Source organism: Delphinus delphis, chromosome 11 (assembly GCF_949987515.2).
Source record: "Delphinus delphis chromosome 11, mDelDel1.2, whole genome shotgun sequence".
In the NCBI taxonomy this organism is placed as follows: Eukaryota; Metazoa; Chordata; class Mammalia; order Artiodactyla; family Delphinidae; genus Delphinus; species Delphinus delphis.
This window is the reverse complement of record NC_082693.1, coordinates 63,370,636-63,390,418: the sequence shown is the minus strand read 5'-3', so window position 1 is coordinate 63,390,418 and position 19,783 is coordinate 63,370,636. Positions and strand designations below refer to the sequence as shown.

The following is a 19,783-nucleotide window of genomic DNA, read 5'->3' as shown; positions in this document are numbered from 1 at the left end:
ACAATATGTATAGCCTAGAATACAGTGCTCTTAATTTTATTGAAATAAAGAAACTTGTACATACAAGTTTAAAAATTGGGTGGTATATCAATAGTACTCCTGAACAGACAGGAAAAATAATGTGTTGACAGATACATGAAAGAAATGTAGAGACTTATTACTCTAGGATGAGGCCAAGACTGAATTGTCAAGTTTATAGTAAGAGGAGACACACAGCTTCCTTAAACTATTATATAGCTCCTCCTTAAACTATTAAGTTTATATATAAACTATTATAATATATTATATAAAACTATTATATAATTACATAATATAAACTATTATATAGTTCCTATCTATAGTAATCACTTAACAGGGAAATCTTCATTTTCCTTATAATTTGATTTCTGGTTGCAACCCTTGAACTATTAGAGCTCAAACAGAAAAAGACAAGATACCACACCAGCTACGTCGGTCATACTAAGATCTTTTCTTCCTGGGTTCAACATGTGTCTTTTAACTCTTTGCAGACAGCATATTTATCTGTGCCAGTGGCAGGGTATGTGTGTGGGGTTCCTAAGAAGTCTCTGAAATGAACACAACCATTAGGGCTTTAAAATGCCACTTGACGGGTCATTCATTTAAAAGCTATTACCAGTCAGCTGCCTCTTGCAGGCAGAGGGAAAAAAATATCTGTGGGTTGAAGACACTTGAAATCAGAGATTAGCAGGAAGATGCTCTCTCATTACCAAACAGGGAGCCAGGATGTCAAACATCTCTAGTTTCTCTAAAGACACAATCGCTCTTCCGGAATTTTCGTAAAGGGCAAAATGAACTAAAACAACCCCTCCCCCCACGGCATCACCTTTGCTGTAATAATACCCTGCATCTCTCTGCCTGTGCCCCCAGACGCCTGCAGTGAGCGGCCCTGCTCTAGTGAGCGCATCTCATTCTGCTTTACCACTTGGCTTTCTCAACTCCTGCCTGATCATTTTTGGAAATGTCATTCACCTTTATGTGCAGGCCAGTGCACAAACCAAAATTAATTTAACTCACAAAGGCATGTTACTATTATTACTTTTGACACCATGGAGAACTTATTAACTATAGCTTGTCACGGGCCTCGCAGCCTGAATACGTTCCTTCTCCATGCTGTAGTCCGGCTAATCCGAGCTAAAGGTTTTCTGGATTGCCAGACACTGTAAAAAGTCAAAATAGTTGAGTTTTTCAATAATTAGGCTAGACAACTAGGGCACCTACCAGGCACCTGTGGGGGACCACGGACACCTAAGTGGACGGGAGGAACCCCCAGTGACTGGGTAGGATGTGGGGCATGGGGGGAGTGAGGGGGAGGAGAAGTGGAGGCGGGACGGGACTGGCGCCCCTGAGGGGCGGCTGGGGGAGGGGAAGGGATCCCACACCCGAAGAGGGAAATTGGTGAACCATTGGGAGGGCAGAGGATCAGAAAGAGAGCATGGCCAGGTTTCCCCTGCCCACGTGGGCCCCCGGGAGCCTGTTGAGATCCCAGACCTGATCCTCTGCCCACTGAGGCCCCCTCCAGCCGCATGGGTCCTGAGGGAGTGGGAGGGAGGGAAGGGGGAGCAAAAGTAAAGGCCGGACCTCCAGGACGGCACCCTTGAGGGCCGGCTTGGGAAAGCGAGGAGTTTGTACACCCAGAGTGACCCACCCATGGTTAGGGGTCCAGTGGTGATGGGGGAACCCTGGGGAAGATGGTGAGGGGGGTGTGAAGGAATCAATAACAGAATCACTGAGGCAGAAGAAAGGATAAGTGAGTTGGAAGATAAAATGGTGGAAATAACTGCCAGGGAGCAGAATAAAGAAAAAAGAATGAAAAGAATTGAGGACAGTCTCAGACCTCTGGGCCAACATTAAATACACCAACACGGGAATTATAGGGGTCCCAGAAGAAGAAGAGAAAAAGAAAGGGTTTGAGAAAATATTTGAAGAGATTGTAGTCAAAAACTTCCCTAACATGGGAAACGAAATAGTCTATCAAGTCCAGGAAGTGGAGAGAGTCCCACACAGGATAAACCCAAAGAGAAACATGCTGAGACACATATTAATCAAACTATCAAAAATTAAATACAAAGAAAAAATATTAAAGGCAGCAAGGGAAAAGCAACAAATAACATACAAGGGAATCCCCATAAGGTTAACAGCTGATCTTTTAGCAGAAACTCTGCAAGCCAGAAGGGAGTGGCAGGACATATTTAAAGTGATGAAAGGGAAAAACCTCCAATCAAGATTACTCTACCCAACAAGGGTCTCATTCAGATTTGATGGAGAAATTAAAACCTTTACAGACAAGAAAAACTAAGAGAATTCAGCTCCACCAAACCAGTTCTACAACAAATGCTTAAGGAACTTATCTAGGTAGGAAACACAAGAGAAGGAAAAGACCTACAAAAACAAACCCAAAACAATTAAGAAAATGGTAATAGGAACATACATATTGATAATTACCTTAAATGTAAATGGATTAAATGCTCCCACCAAAAGACACAGACTGGCTGAATGTATACAAAAACAAGACCCATATATATGCTGTCTACAAGAGACCCACTTCAGACCTAGGGACACATACAGACTGAAAGTGAGGGGATGGAAAAAGATATTCCATGCAAGTGGAAATCAAAAGAAAACTGGAGTAGCAATTCTCATATCAGACAAAATATACTTTAAAATAGAGACTATTACAAGAGACAAAGAAGGACACTACATAATGATCAAGGGATCGATCCAAGAAGAAGATATAACAATTGTAAATATTTATGCACCCAACATAGGAGCAGCTCAATACATAAGGCAAATGCTAACAGCCATAAAATGGGAAATCGACAGTAACACAGTAATAGTGGGGGACATAAACACCCCGCTTTCACCAATGGACAGATCATCCAAAATGTAAATAAAAAAACACAAGCTTTAAATGACACATTAAATAAGATGGACTTAATTGATATTTATAGGACATTCCATCCAAAAACAACAGAACACACTTTCTTCTCAAGTGCTCATGGAACATTCTCCAGGATAGATCATACCTTGGGACACAAATCAAGCCTTGGTAAATTTAAGAAAATTGAAATCATATGAAGTATCTTTTCCAACTACAATGCTATGAGACTAGATATCAATTACAGGAAAAAAACTAAAAAGTACAAACACATGGAGGCTAAACAATATGCTACTAAATAACAAAGGGATCACTGAAGAACTCAAAGAGGAAACAAAAAAATACCTAGAAACAAATGACAATGAAAACATGACCCAAAACCTATGGGATGCACCAAAAGCAGTTCAAAGAGGGAAGTTTATAGCAATACAGTCCCACCTCAAGAAACAAGAAAAATCTCAAACAACCTAATCTTACACCTCAGGCAGTTAGAGAAAGAAGAACAAAAAAACCCCAAAGTTAGCAGAAGGAAAGAAATCATAAAGATCATAAATAAATGAAAAAGAAATGAAAGAAACAATAGCAAAGATCAATAAAACTAAAAGCTGGTTCTTTGAGAAGATAAAAAAAATTGATAAAACACTAGCCAGCCTCATCAAGAAGAAAAGGGAGAAGACTCAAATCAACAGATTTAAAAATGAAAAAGGAGAAGTAACAACTGACACTGCAGAAATACAAAGGATCATGAGAGATTACTACAAGCAACTATATGCCAATAAAATGGACAACCTGAAAGAAATGGACAAATTCTTAGAAAAGCACAACCTTCCGAGACTGAACCAGTCAGAAATAGAAAATATAAACACACCCATCACAAGCACTGAAATTGAAACTGTGATTAAAAATCTTCCAACAAACAAAAGCCCAGGACCAGATGGCTTCACAGGCGAATTCTATCAAACATTTCGAGAACAGCAAATGCCTATCTTTCTCAAACTCTTCCAAAATATAGCAGAGGGAGGAACACTCCCCAACTCATTCTATGAGCCCATCATCACCCTGATACCAAAACCAGACAAAGATGTGACAAAAAAGAAAACTACAGGCCAATATCACTGATGAACATAGATGCAAATATCCTCAACAAAATACTAGCAAACAGAATCCAACAGCAGATTGAAAGGATTATACACCATGATCAAGTGGGGTTTATCCCAGGAATGCAAGGATTCTTCAATATATGCAAATCAATCAATGTGATAAACCATATTAACAAACTGAAGGATAAAAACCATATGATCATCTCAATAGATGCAGAAAAAGCATTTGACAAAATTCAACACCCATGTATGATAAAAATTCTCCAGAAAGTGGGCATAGAGGGAACCTACCTCAACATAATAAAGGCCATATAGGACAACCCCACAGCCAAATTGTTCCTAATGATGAAAAACTGAACCCATTTCCTCTAAGTTCAGGAAAAAGACAAGGTTGCCCACTCTCACCACTCTTATTCAACATAGTTTTGGAAGTTTTAGCCACAGCAATCAGAGAAGAAAAAGAAATAAAAGGAATCCAAATTGGAAAAGAAGTAAACTGTCACTCTTTGCAGATGACATGATACTATAAATAGAGAATCTTAAAGATGCCACCGGAAAACTACTAGAGCTAATCAATGAATTTGGTAAAGTTGCAGGATGCAAAATTAATGCGCAGACATCTCTTGCATTCCTGTACACCAATGATGAAAAACCTGAAAGAGGAATTAAGGAAATACTCCCATTTACCACTGCAACAAAAGGAATAAAATACCTAGGAATAAACCTACCTAAGGAGACAAAAGACCTGTATGCACAAAACTATAAGTCACTGATGAAAGAAATTAATGATGATACAAACAGATGGAGAGAGATACCATGTTCTTGGATTGGAAGAATCAACATTGTAAATGACTATACTACCCAAAGCAATCTACAGATTCAATGCAATCCCTATCAAACTACCAATGACATTTTTCACAGAACTAGAATAAGTCATTTCACAATTTGTATGGAAACACAAAAGACCTCGAATAGCCAATGCAATCTTGAGAAAGAAAAAATGTAACTGGAGGAATCAGACTCCCTGACTTCAGACTATACTACAAAGCACAGTAATCACGACAGTGTGGTACTGGCACAAAAACAGAAATATAGATCAATGGAACAGGATAGAAAGCCCAGAGGTTAACTCATGCTCGTATGGTCACCTTATATTTGATAAAGGAGGCAAGAGTATACAGTGGAGAAAAGACAGCCTCTTCAATAAATGGTGCTGGGAAAACTGGACAGCTATGTGTAAAAGAGTGAAATTAGAATGCTTTCTAACACCATACACAAAAATAAACTGAAGATGGATTAAAGATCTAGATGTAAGGCCAGACACTATAAAACTTTTAGAGGAAAACATAGGCAGAACACTCTATGACATAAATGAGAGCAAAATTTGTTTTGACCCACCTCCTAGAGAAATGGAAATAAAAGCAAACATAAACAAATGGGTCCTAATGAAACTTAAAAGCTTTTGCACAGCAAAGGAAACCATAAAGAAGACAAAAAGACAGCCCTCAGAATAGAAGAAAATGTTTGCAAATGAAGCAACTGATAAGGGATTAATCTCCAAAATATACAAGCAGCTCAGCCAGCTCAATATCAAAAAAACAAACAACCCAATCCAAAATGGGCAGAAGACCTAAATAGACATTTCTTGAAAGAAGATACACAGGTTGCCAACAAACACATGAAAGGATGCTTAACATCACTAATCATTAGAGAAATGCAAATCAAAACTACAGTGAGGTATCACCTCACACTGGTCAGAATAGCCATCATCAAAAAATCTACAAACAATAAATGCTGGAGAGGGTGTGGAGAAAAGGGAACCCCCTTGCACTCCTGGTGGGAATGTAAATTGATAAGCCACTATGGAGAACTGTATGGAGGTTCCTTATAAAACTAAAAATAGGGCTTCCCTGGTGGCACAGTTGTTGAGAGTCTGCCTGCTGATGCAGGGGACACGGGTTCGTGCCCTGGTCAGGGAAGATCCCACATGCCGCGGAGCGGCTAGGCCCGTGAGCCATGGCCGCTGAGCCTGCACGTCCGGAGCCTGTGCTCCGCAACGGGAGAGGCCACAACAGTGAGAGGCCCGCCTACCGCAACAACACCAAAAAAACTAAAAATAGAACTGCCATATGACCCAGCAATCCCACTACTGGGCATATACCCTAAGAAAACCATAATTCAAAAAGAGTCATGTACCACAATGTTCATTGCAGCACTGTTTACAATAGGCAGGACATGGAAGCAGCCTCAGTGTCCATTGACAGATGAATGGATAAACAAGATGTGGCACACATATACAATGGGATATTACTCAGCCATAAAAAGAAACGAAATTGAGTTATTTGTAGTGAGGTGGATGGACCCAGAGTCTGTCATACAGAGTGAAGTGAGTCAGAAAGAGAAAAACAAATGCCGTATGCTAACACATATATATGGAATCTAAACAAACAAACAAACAAAAAAGGTCTTGAAGAACCTAGGGGCAAGATGGGAATAAAGACACAGACCTACTAGGGAATGGACTTGAGGACAGGGGTAGGGGGAAGCGTAAGCTGGGACAAAGTGAGAGAGTGGCATGGACATATATAAACTACCAAATGTAAAATAGATAGCTAGTGGGAAGCAGCTGCATAGCACAGGGAGATCAGCTCGGTGCTTTGTGACCACCTAGAGGGGTGGGATAGGGAGGGTGGGAGGGAGATGCAACAGGGAGGGGATGTGGGGATATATGTATATACATAGCGGATTCACTTTGTTATAAAGCAGAAACTAACACACCGTTGTAAAGCAATCATACTCCAAAAAAGATGTTAAAAAAAAAAAAGGCTAAAATGAACTGTCTACGGACGGCAAGAAAATCTTGGTCCCATTTTGTTGGACTACCCTTTAAAAAAATATGACACAATATGATTTAAGCTTTATGTATTTGTTCCCCTGTATCAGTAAATATGGTCTTTGTATTTGAAAGAAGTAGTAGGGAATTTAAGTAACACAATTATTGTGTAAGTTATAATAGCCCAAGAGTGTAGAAGGAGAAAAAAAGAAAGGAAGCTAGTGTTCATTGCATGCTTACTGGTTCTGGATGTTTTCACATGTAGCATCTTATTATAGTAGTCTGTGATGAGGGTTTTTCTTGAGGTATAATTGCTATTGTGATAGGGTTTTGTATTCTCTATCTTAGGCATAAGGAAATTAAAGCACAGAGAGGTTAGCTGAATTCTCCAAGTTTGCACAGTCATGAATAGCAGAGGCAGTTTGAACCAAGGTGTACCTTCTTGATCCATGAGTCCTCCCTGCAGGTATATAAATCAGTATGGAAAGAGGGAAATCATAGGCCTCACACGAAATGGACAACCTCTCCTCTGTCTTCCATGAACCGTAGGTTTCATGAAAATGGTTTTATATACATTTTGAATTACTCAAAGCTGGCATTAACAAATAGACCTGAAGTTGGCATTGAAAAGGCAAGCAAGGTCAACAAAGTAATATCTTTTTGGTATGAAGCTAGGTGCATAACAGTATTTATTTTCCTGTTCACCCGATGGTTTGTTTTCCACATCTAACAAGAATGAGGGCACATGCTTTTTTTTTTTTCCCTCTGGGCCATAACATTGCTTTTCCCCACCAAGGAGGTATACTACATCATACTCTGTCTGAAACTGTGATTTAGAAAATGACATAGTAAATACTGGGAAGTCTCATTCCCTGAGCTTCTAGCAGGCCAGCCAGGAAGTCAAATCTCCTTAGCTGTCAGAAGCAGGCCAAAGGTCATGTAGAAATGAATTCATGGTTCAGTCTCCCTCAGTCTCAGGCTCCCCCTGTAAAGATACGTAACTGGGATTCAGATATTATAGAATATCCATTGCAGTGGAACAGACCTGCTCACCACCACAGTTTCTGGAGGTGGCCAGGAGAAGGTTATGAAAACTTGATGGCTACTTAGAATAGCAGTTGGCTGGCATGAAAAATGCAAACGCTTGAAATCCATGCTTCAGGGAAGCATTTTGATCAATGTGATTGTGTGATGGCATCTCCGTGGCACTGAAATTTTTTACCAATATAGTTTTTGCTGCATTAACCCGAGGTATAAGTCTTGATCTTTTTATTTTGCCCCATTCCTTTGTAGGGCATGGAAACATTCACCACAGAAACTTCTCTTTGTCAGTCGAGATTTTACTGCAGCCACACAACTTTTCCTAGCCCCTTCCAGATTTCTCACTTAGCCAGTGACGAAACACATGTATGATACTGCACATCTCAAACGCCACAGAAGCACGGCAGGGGTGCTCTCTCTTATTTTTAAATGTTAATCTATTCTCGCCTTCCTATTTTCTAATTACTTAAGGGTAAATACTACATGCTTTTGTGGAATAATCTAGGGGAACATTTCTGGGGCAAACTCATTTGGAAAAGAAAAGGAAAAACTTAGCTGAATACAAGTTAAAATGGAAACCCATTCAATATGTGGGTATTGCAGCTGGCAGGGGTCTTATGAGCAGAGAAGTGAATGAAGGAGGGAACATGTGGGTTTACCTGCATTTTCTTAAAACTCATGGTAGAGCACTTAAAAAAAAAAAAAAACTTGTGCAGAAAAAAAATATACTAGACTGAACTTTGAAAAAGTGGTCATTTGTTACATCAAATGTACATGTGTGTGTGTATATTTACATTTATATATGTACATTAAAAATTGGACCAAAGGGCTTCCCTGGTGGCGCAGTGGTTGAGAGTCCGCCTGCCGATGCAGGGGACATGAGTTCGTGCCCCGATCCGGGAGGATCCCACATGCCGTGGGAGCGGCTTGGCCCGTGAGCCATGGCTGCTGAGCCTGTGCGTCCGGAGCCTGCGCTCCGCAATGGGAGAGGCCACAGCAGTGAGAGGCCTGCATACCGCAAAAAAAAAAAAAATTGGACCAAAAATACTATCTTAGCATCCTAAAACAATAATCTCATTTTCATAGATCCCCAAATTATCTTTTCCATATGCAAATATTTAAAAAACCTACAACACAAGCATATGTATCTATGTATAAAATTTTATATTTTGCTTTTTCTGCCTAACATATTAAAGCATTTTTCCATATAATTATGTCTAATGCCTAATATTCCATTAAGTGGTAGTGTAATTAGCCACTTTCCTATTTTTGAGCACTAAGCCCATTTTAATGTGTGAAATTATAAGTTAAAGTTGGCTTCCATGAATATGAATTTCTATGTAGTTTAGATAGGATGGCCAGAGGCTCAGCTTGTTACTGCTTCTGTTTGCAAGAACTCTACAGTGTGAAATCTCATCTCTGGGCAGAATATTTTGCTGTATATAACTGTCATTAAAAATAGATTGTTAAAAAACTGGTACTTTTTTTTTTTTTTTAAATCTACCTGGTAGAAAAGTCAACACGATATAACTTCTGTTTTTTATTGCGTTTGTGTAAGTTTCCACTGAAATTTTGCTGCCTATGCGCACTTGCCCAAGAAAGTTAGCCAGGGGCTAATATACGGAAAGCCACTCTGCTAAATCAACTCTCCAAATCTATGACTGGAGTCAGAGCTTCAGGAATCAGTTTCTGCTATTTGTCACTGTCAAAAATTGACTACTTTGAAAGAGACTAAAAACCTAAGTACTGATACCATTGCTTGTCAAAGTAATTGTAGAGGGTATGTCCTACTGTGATAGGTCTTATGAAAATGCAGGCAGAGATTAGAAGTTAAAAAAGAAAAAGAGAAAGTACATGTGAGCCTTGATTTAGATTGATGCTACAGCTCTTTTTCTTTCACGGTTTTGCTTTTTAAACACCTTCTTTGATGAATCACCAGGCTGCTAGATCCCATGAGAGATCGCCCTGTCTGTCCCCTTACCTTGAAGCAGGACTATAAATCCATGACCCAATGCTTATTTTTTGTTTGTTTGTTTTTTGCTGTACGCGGGCCTCTCACTGCTGCGGCCTCTCTCGCCGCGGAGCACAGGCCCCGGACGCGCAAGCTCAGCGGCCGTGTCTCACGGGCCCAGCCGTTCCGCAGCATGTGGGATCTTCCCGGACCGGGCCACGAACCCGTGTCCCCTGCATCGGCAGGCGGACTCTCAACCACTGCGCCACCAGGGAAGCCCCCAATGCTTATTTTTTAAAACCCTCCAGAGAGGTAGGCTCTTTGGGGTAGCTGTTTCAACACTGCACCCTGCCAGGAGGGGTATCTTTGGTTTCCATGCCACATTTAAACACCTTTTTATTTAGGCTTTAGTCGCTTCAGAAGGTCATTCTAAGCTGCCTCAAATGGATATCTTACCCCCAATTAATGGACATTGATTATTCAGTTCTCTCAGAGAAAGATTGTGGTTCTTCTATTTTAAGAGCCCAAAATAGATAGGCAACTTCCATAGATGCCACAGCCCTGAGACTTGAGGGGAGAGAGAATTTGGTTTGGAAACACAGGGCTGGTTCCCAATAGTCTCTAGAGCACATGAAAGCATCACACAAATGTAAAGCAATATTAATAATATTTACTGTTAAACTCATAAAAACAGATAGTGTAAATCTTACTTATCACCTATTTAACCTACATTTTGGGGGGACAAATATGAACTAATAAAAGCTGAAATATATGGGACACAAAAGATAATCCAGGATTTCCCTGGTGGTGCAGTGGTTAAGAATCTGCCTGCCAGTGCAGGGGATATGGGTTCGAGCCCTGGTCTGGGAAGATCCCACATGCCACCGAGCAACTAAGCCCGTGTGCCACAAGTACTGAGCCTGTGCTCTAGAGCCCGCATGCCTAGAGCCTGTGCTCTGCAACAAGAGAAGCCACTGCAATGAGAAGCCCGCGCAATGCAACGAAGAGTGGACCCACTCGCTGCAACTAGAGAAAGCCTGTGCGTAGCAACGTAGACCCAATGCAGCCAAAAAAAAAATTAAAAAAAATAAATTAAAGAAAAAGATAATCCAAACAGATGCAGCATGTTTAAAAGTAAGAAAATAATCTCAGACTTAATAGGAAGAATAAAGCATAGAAGATGTTAATTAGCAGTTTCCATTCAGGGATATATTAATCCTTAATTTTCACAGTCCGAGAATATGTTTGAAAAACTGACGCTTGAAACTCTTTGAGAGATTTTAACTTACTGCGTACAAATCTTTGTTCAGATGGGCCAGAACCTGCATTTGGGAAATGAACCATTTCCATTCTCGGTTCTGAGCCCAAGTGCATATGATTTTATGTGGAAAGGAGGCACCCAGAAGCATTTTCTTAGAGAACATTGGCGGGCGAGTATGCTGAGAATGGGAAGGGCAGTGGGCAATGGCAGGTCACCACATCAACACCCAGAGAGAAATAATCCACTACACCCTCCCTGTTGGGCTCCCAGCCTTTCTCTCTGTCTTCGGTCCTGACACTCTAATGGCTGGACAGTGGCTTCCTGCTTCACATACAGGAGATCACATAATGTATCAAGCATTATCTTCCTGTAGAAATGACACATGATGAGCTGGGTTTTGCTCCCAGTTACTTAAGTTCTAGCCCAGGGCACTGAATTCATTATGCGCCGAACATGAGGATCTGAAAGGGGGTTTGATCCTTGTGATTGTGTACTGGGTTCTTCCGTGAAATCATTTGCTGGTGACTTGTATAGCAGTACATCCTGGTAAATACTTATCTCGGACTCAAACCAGAGGCCCCAAACAGCAGCTCTGGCCTAAATCAACCTTGTTAAAATGCAGCTGTCTCATCTCTTTTCTCTCTTGAGGTTCAGCACTGTTGGATATGAAGTCACAGTCACTGGGATAAACAATTTTCTTTCCTCCAGCACACCAAAAAAGGAAGAAAAAGAATTCAAACTGCATGTATGCTATTTAAATAGGCACCCTTCTGATCCTGATTACTACTTCGGGAAAACCCTTACCCAGTTTTTAAAGGTCACCACTGTCGCATGCTACATTTCTTTCCTAAGTGAATTACCAGGTCCCTTTATACGTGGCTTGAACCGTTCCTAACTCTCAACCCCAGGAATCTGACGTGGAGTCCCTGCTCCACTTTGGAATTTAAAAATAGAATAAATAGTAATTAACGTGGACTTTTCAGCAAACCATTTAAACATCTGGTCGTTACTTCCTAGTTATGTGATTTCAGACAAGTTTCTTAGCCTCTGTGAGTCTTGGTTTCCTCATGTGCACGTTTAGCGTAATATGTGTAACACAAGTCTGTGAGATTTAATTGAGCTAATGTGTTTAATTATTTCATATATAAATTAAATATGTAAATTGTTTTACCTCCCAAGGGAATGGATCAGCAATTCGAATTACAAAGTCAGGAGATTTTTGGAGAGAGACCATAAACCAGCAGGTGGAAGAGGCTGGGGTTTTGGGGTGGTGGTGAGAATCAAGGTCTCTAGAAATCCCCCGATAGAGATGATTTCCTTGTGCAGGAAACCAGGTCTGCCACCAACTGATACGAGGTTTTTGGAAGTCATGACTGACAATGACACCAGCCACTGCTCATTTAATAAAGGCTAGTTATCCTGCTAAAATTCAGACCTAACATAAAAAGTGTTTAAAAATTTGGCTAAGGTATATGTGAAATTAATTCATATAAAGATGACATAAATTTCCAGGCAGGAATGCTATGATTTTATTCTCAAAATATTAAATATTTGGATTTGAAGAAAGGCTAAATGGGAAACTGGATGACAGGCACTTAGTAATCATCTGGTTTGGTGAGAGGTAGCTCATGCATTTTCTTTCCCTCTTATTCTTTCTCTTGTAAGAAGGGTTTGAAGTGGCAATCTCGCAGGATGGTCAGTGCCATGTTTCAAATTGTAGCACCTCATAAAGGAATCAGCCCTTTCTGGCAGATTCATTGCTTTTTAAGAATTATTTCGGGAGTGACAAAAATATTGAGAAATTCTACAGAGCTCAAAATCTTCTGTATAGGATGCAAATAAGGAGCTTCTCTTGTTTTGTGATACACAGGGGCTTAGGAAACTCTAAGCAGACAAAGATACTTTGTTTTACAAAGAACTGTCTCTTAGATTCAAGTATACCTTATTAAACACTGTCTGGAGAACGTGAAAATGTTTCATTGATCTTTGGTGTCCTAGGGATAGTTACCAGGCAGATGTCCAACTCCAAGTTCACCATTGTACCTGGTATCAGGAAAAGTGATGAAAGAGATGGAAGCAATGACTTCCTCCTGCCGGGAACTTGAGATAGGATGGAATGAAACAGATGGGAAGATGGGGAATAGAGAGACTTGGAAACAGAAACATGTGAATCCTAGGTGGATCTGTCACAGATGGATCTATGTCATAGAAAGATTGACCCAGGAAGCTGGGGGACAGCTAGAGGGTTGGGAATTGGGATTGGTGTTGAACTGAGGCAAGCTGTCGTAGCCCTCTTCGCACAGTAGGGTGGAGGCCTTAGAGTTGAGAGCGTAAGAGTAAGAGGAACAAAGTACGGAGTGTGTGCAGAGCGGGTGTGCGTTTGCAGACTAAAACATCATCCCTAATGCAGGCCTTGTGACCTCTTTTTCAGTTAGAGGCGATCCCATGTGATGCGTGATGTGTGTCTGGAGTCAGACCATGTCGGAACCCCAGGCCTCCCATTAGCTGCATGGCCTCATGCTGTTCAGTTTCTCTGAGTTTCAGCTTCTTTGTCTATCCGTTGGGGATATGGAGGGTACGTACCCCAGAGTGTCACTGTGAGGAATCAATGAGATAACACACCTAACACGCATCTGCCCCCCACACAAACTCAATAGATGGGAGTTTAAACACAGTTAAGCTAAGTTTGTGCTCTACCTGGTTTTTCTAGCTAACGGAGCTTTGAAAATACTGTCTACCAAAAAGAAAAAGAGGGCTTCCCTGGTGGCGCAGTGGTTGAGAGTCCGCCTGCCGATGCAGGGGACACGGGTTCGTGCCCCGGTCAGGGAAGATCCCACATGCCGCGGAGCGGCTGGGCCCGTGAGCCATGGCCGCTGAGCCTGCACGTCCGGAGCCTGTGCTCCGCAACGGGAGAGGCCGCGACAGTGAGAGGCCCGTGTACCGCAGCAACAACAACAAAAAAAGACAACATAATTTCCCCTAAAATTAGGCAATCCTACTGTGACACTCAGGTTCCATAGCCTGGATGTAATTTTCAAATGTGGCCTCAATATAAACAAAGCATCAACATGATGGGACTTGGAAAGCCAGTGACCTAAAGAAGCAGCACACATCTGTCCTCAAATTCTAAGTTAAACATTGATGGTAATTTTTTTTTTTTTAAATCAGGCAAGCATTTCAAAGGCTACTGTCTACATTCTCTCTTTATGACTTAGGCTATCCAAAAATATGTTCAAAGATCAAAAAACAAAACTCCAGACTCTTGACCTATTTGAATATTCTTATCTCACTCTATTTTTGCTTTCTGACACTGAGATACAATTAAGAACAGACAACTCCTGACACTATGCTGGTTCCTAAAAGTTCCCCTCCTACACTAGCAGAAGGAGAAAATTCAGGGAAGCTCCTTGTCAGAATATTGATTTATACATGCAGAAGTAACACCTTAAACTGAAGAGCAGTTGGTTAACTTTTGCTAAATAACCTCTCACCACATTCCAGAGTGTTTGCAGCTTAGAGAATGAGGAGACATGACTAGAAGTATTTAAAAAAAAAAAAAAATTTTTTTTCCCTTTTCTTAAAGAGTTTTTTTTAAATTATGTGTAACACAAAGTTATTTAAGTCAATAAATTTTTAAGGAATTTCACACGTTCTGATTCTTTCCACTGCCAATCACCTTAGTTTCTCCTAACTCATAATCTTCAAGATAAAACAGCCCTTTCAAAAATAAGTTATCATGTGAGTCAGCCCACAATTCTTTTAGTTAGGTTTCTTTGATCTCCAATGAAATATGGACACACTTCAAAATTCCCCACCTGTAATCTTTGGGATCCAATTTCCTCAAGCGATTTACTTTAGGACCATGTTCAGGGTCAGGAGATGGATCTGCCTGGTTCTGACAGGCAGAACCAGGGTTTTTTAGAGGGTTTGACACCCTCTAAAAATGTATGAGGTTCAGATCATATTCCCTCCTAAGCCATCACACCCTAGAACAGTACAGATCATTGGGATATGCCAATACCTAAGGTAAAAAGTTAGGTTTTTCATAGTTCACTTGGCAGCTCTGTCTTGTAGTTCTTTCCCACAGATCTAACATGTAGTTCTTTGAGTAAAGGAAACCACACCGTTAATCTACGAGGCGTTTCCAACGATGTAGGTTTACAGAAAAAGCCCCATCGGGATAGACCTCAACTCTTCCCTTCTAATAGAATTGTCTGTAGGGCCTCACATTTCACTCACAAATCCTCATCTCTCCACTTCAGTGTTATCTGAAGTCCAGCAAATTGTTCTTGCATATAAACTCATTATGTTCCACCCAAAACCAAAAATACTGATTTAGAAGTTACTTTCAGAAAGGATGTTGAAAGGAGGGGCTCAGTTTAGAATGAAGGGCATTACCCCTAAGAACACTGTTCTCTAAGCGTTTTAGATGGTTTGCCCAAGGCTGGATTCGCTGTGCTCTGGGTCCTCCTACTGCCCGGTGCTCTCCTGTGTTTTCCAAGCTGGACTCCTGCCAGCTCCTGGGGGCCAGGTAAGACCCTGTGAGCACCCTGACATACATGCCTGCTTCACAGTCTCGCTGTGTTCCATCAGGGAGAAAATAACTGCACGTTATTAGCAGCTTGGGGGACATTTAAAAGGGAGCAAAAAAGCAATCTAAATGGTTTATTTGTTCCCTGAGTTCTCCTAAAGAGATAAAAAGAGAGAAGAGAGGAGATAAGGCTGGCAGGGGACGCCAAGTGGCAGAAGTTTTGTTTGCAGTAGACTGACAGAAACCTCCCATCAGTCTTCCCAAAAGCTTAGGTGCCATTCCTCTTTGTCTTCAGGCACTTGAAATCTGGAAAGAGTGGACAGGAGTGAGTGAAAGAGATACTGAGACTGTCAGTGGTGCTACAGTGAGAGGAAGAATACTCCTGAAACTGCCAGATGGTACTGGAAACCATGAATCTCCCCCCCGCTCCCCCAAAGAGCAAGTGATTTTCTACTCAATGTATCTGTTTACTTGAGGAACTCATTTGGCATCAGACAGACCTGGGTTTGAAAAATAACTTTTTAAAGGCCACATACTGTAGAATTACGTTGATAGGCAGTGTCTAGATAGGCAGTGTCCATAGAGACAGAAAGTAGATCAATAGTGGCCTGGGGATGAGGGCTGGGAATGGGAGTGATTGCAAATGGGCACAAGGTTTCTTTTTGGGGTGATGGAAATGTTCTTTAATTAGGTTGTTCTGATAGTTGCACAACTCTATGAATTTTCTAAAAATCATTGGGGAAAAAACAAAAGTAAATTTCAAACACGTAAGTACATATCGTTCTACATTTTTCAACAGCATTTTACATATAAGGAAATGAGGCTCAGAGGGTTGATGGGATTTGGTGGGATCTGTCCTCATTTGATCCCTGCCACACGTTCTCCTAAGAGCTAATTACTGTGATGTGCAAAAGTAGTAAATACTTTCCTTACTTCCAAGGACCTTATACTCCTGTAGACAACAAAACAGGTAAACAAGGCATCTTTTTATGTAACGGCACAAAGCGGCTTGGCACTGACACTTAGAAAACAGGGATGTGTGTAATGAGGTGCCAGTCGTACGGTACAGCGGAAACAATACGCTGTGGGTTAAAGATCAAGGTGATGCTGAGTATTATCAGGGCACTTAGTGAGAATGAGGAAGAAAAAACGATAGAATCCCATTAGAGTAAGTATCGGTGCATTCCTGTATAGACACCAAGATGCATGTGGGACTTCTCGGGGGTAAAAAAATGTTCTGCAACCTGATTGGAGTGGTGCTTATATTGGTGTATACAGTTGTGAAGACACATTGAACTGTACACTTCATATCTGCATTTTATTATATGTTGAGTTCTACCTCCATTAAAAAAAGGCATGACGTTGCTAGTCAAGGCACAGAAAAGAGCAAGGAAATGACTGGAGGAATCTCTGAGAATCTACCGTAGGAAGGCAGACTGCAAAAGGGAGTGGGTAGTTCTAATATTTAGAACATTGTTCTTGTGTCAGGATAAGCAACCCTAAAGCTTCTACCCTACGAGAGAGTACACTAGTAGAAAATGGCTTTGGAATCAGAAAAAGGGTGTCTGAATCCTGAGTTCTCACTGGCTAGCCACGTGGCCTGAGCCTGGGTTCTTCATCTCTCCAAGGGGTCTTAGTATTGACCTTACATCAAGAGGTGTGGTGGTGAAGAGCAGGATCCTGCAGACACATGTTCTGATTTAAAGGGAGACTGGAATATTTTGAGGAAATATCCCTCAACTTTGGAAACAGTATTGGGAGAGGATTCCCAGCATACATCAGTTCTGTTTCAGATGGAACCCCAGGTCAACCTAGAACATCATGCTTCCATGATTAGGGTTTCAGTGCCTGAAATAACATTTTTTTTTAAAACTGCTTTATTGAGGTTATACTTCACCTACTAGAAAATTCACCTTCTTGAAGGATACACTTCAGTGGATCTTAGTAGATTCAGAGTTGTGTTAACCATCACCACTATCTAATTTTAGAATACTTTCATCAGCGCACAAAGAAACTCATACCCACCAGCTGTCATTCCTCATGCCTCCTCCTCTACTGCCCCCCACCCCACCCTGCAACTCCCAGCCTTAGGCAACCATTCATCTGCTTTCCGTCTGTGGATTTGGCTGTTCTGATCTATCCATGTTGTAGCACGTATCAGTGCTACACTCTTTTTTATGGCTGAATAATATTCTACTGTGTGACTATAGCATGTTTTGTCTAATTATTCATCAGTTGATGGAAATTTGAATTCTTTCCACTCTTTGGCAATTGTGAAAAATACTGCTACGAACATTCTTCTACAATTTTTTTTGTGTGGAAATGCGTCTCCACTTTGGGGGGCGAGTATAAACCTAGGAGTAGAATTGCTAGGTCATAGGAATCCTCTCTGTTGAACATTTTGAGACACTGTTAAACTGTTTTCCAAAGCGGCTACACCCTTTAGAGCTGTGTGAGGGTTTCGATTTTGCCACATCGTCACCAATACTTGTTACTGACAGTCTTTTTGATTTAGTAGGGCCTGGACTTTGAATTCTTTTTTTGTGGTGTCAGAGCATAGAGAAGTGCGTGGTCATTGGGGCCACACTGTGTTAGTGCCACCTTCCACTCATGCGTGCTAAGCCTTACCCTGGATTGGCCTTGTGACCTCTTCTCCATGTCACCCACAGTCTGTCTTCATCCACCGTTTCTCACACATGGGAGCTAAACTCGGATATCCTGTCTTTCATCAGAACTGTATGCTGATGTCCTCTGAACCCTAAGGCTGTCTCAGTCTCCTCACAAAAGAACGTATATAAGTCTAGTGGTCAGAGCAGTGCTTTTTCAGTGGCAAGGAAATAAAGGCTCTGATCAGTGTCTTCCATAATAAGAAAACCTAGTATTTGTTGAGAGTTTATTAGGTGCCAAGTATTGTTTAAGTGCTTTCAATGAATTATCTTTTAGAGTGTATCACAACTCATGGAGGTGGGTAATATTAATCCCATTTTACAGAAGGGTTAAGTAACAAGCCTAAGGACACCAATAGTAAGTGGAGTCATGGTTGGATACACATCGGTGGAGCCCAGGCTCAGAGCTTTTATCTACTTGTGGTACTGTCTCATAATTAAAGTATAATTGACTACGCTTAATGGGTCTGTTTATCTTCACCACTGTTTTTCTAGAAGCTAGTACAGTCCCTGGCTCACAAAAGAGCCCTAATAAATATATGTTGAATAAATGAAAGAATGAAGGAATAAAAGTAATTTGCAGTATTTAAGGCCTCTTGTTCACAATTGGAAAGAACCTTAGCCACGTGTAAAACAAGTAGGTTTGCATGTGTGTATGCGGGCTCCCTCTCTTTCATCCTTTAATTATTTAAGTTCTTGTTTATCAGCAAGTCCTCATTCTTCTCCCTTATTCTTTAGTACAAATAGTACAACTGAATTGCTGACATTTCATCTAATTGCAGGGTAACAGATTGTAATGGATTAAAGATTCACAATACAAACATTTGGCTTGCTCAAAGCGAGGCAGGAGTAAAGCAGAAGGTGAAAACATTTTATTTGAAGAAGTCACAAACAAGATAATAAAAAAAATTGTTCCAAAGCATATGATGAACCACCAGAAAAGATGACATTGTACAAGATCCAAATGTGTGGAATTGGAGGACAGGACAGAACGAGACATTCTCCTGCATTGATGACACTGCTTCCCACTCAGAATCCTCTTTGCTATTTCAATAGTAAAACAACCAGATACAGGCAAGATTGCACTTGTCTATATCATTTTTCTCACCCTTCTTTTGTTTTCTATTCATTCCTGTTTCAATTCCCACTCCTCACTTTATGCTCCTCCAATCTATATTCATGAAATCCATGCTTCTAAACCACTTTGCTGTATTTAAAGTTCGACTGAAAACTCTCACTCTTTATTCTTTAAATAAAAAAGAAAACTAACACCTACACTAGTTTCTCTTAAAACAGATTTCCTTGGCACTACATGTATCCAGAACTTATATCTCTTGATGATTTTTCCTATAGTGACCCATTTGAGAGACTATATAATGATGTTATTGCTCAAAACATTTTGGTCAGAGTCAGAATAGAAGTCTCACAAGAATATCCACTTCATTACTTGATCATAATAACTAAAACTATTTTACTCAGTTGGATCATCACCTTATAGGTCATA

General features: G+C 40.7%; 1 protein-coding gene and 1 non-coding gene across 4 annotated transcripts in view; both read right to left on the bottom strand.

Annotated features, from left to right (window-relative positions):
• SYT1 (synaptotagmin 1) overlaps window positions 1-19,783 on the bottom strand; it is a 533,541-nt gene that overhangs the window by 99,367 nt on the left and 414,391 nt on the right. The gene's annotated exons all lie outside the window — the stretch shown is intronic.
• LOC132434636 (small nucleolar RNA SNORA18) lies at window positions 15,144-15,274 on the bottom strand. The gene has a single exon (XR_009521355.1). It is a non-coding gene; the product is annotated as a small nucleolar RNA SNORA18 (small nucleolar RNA).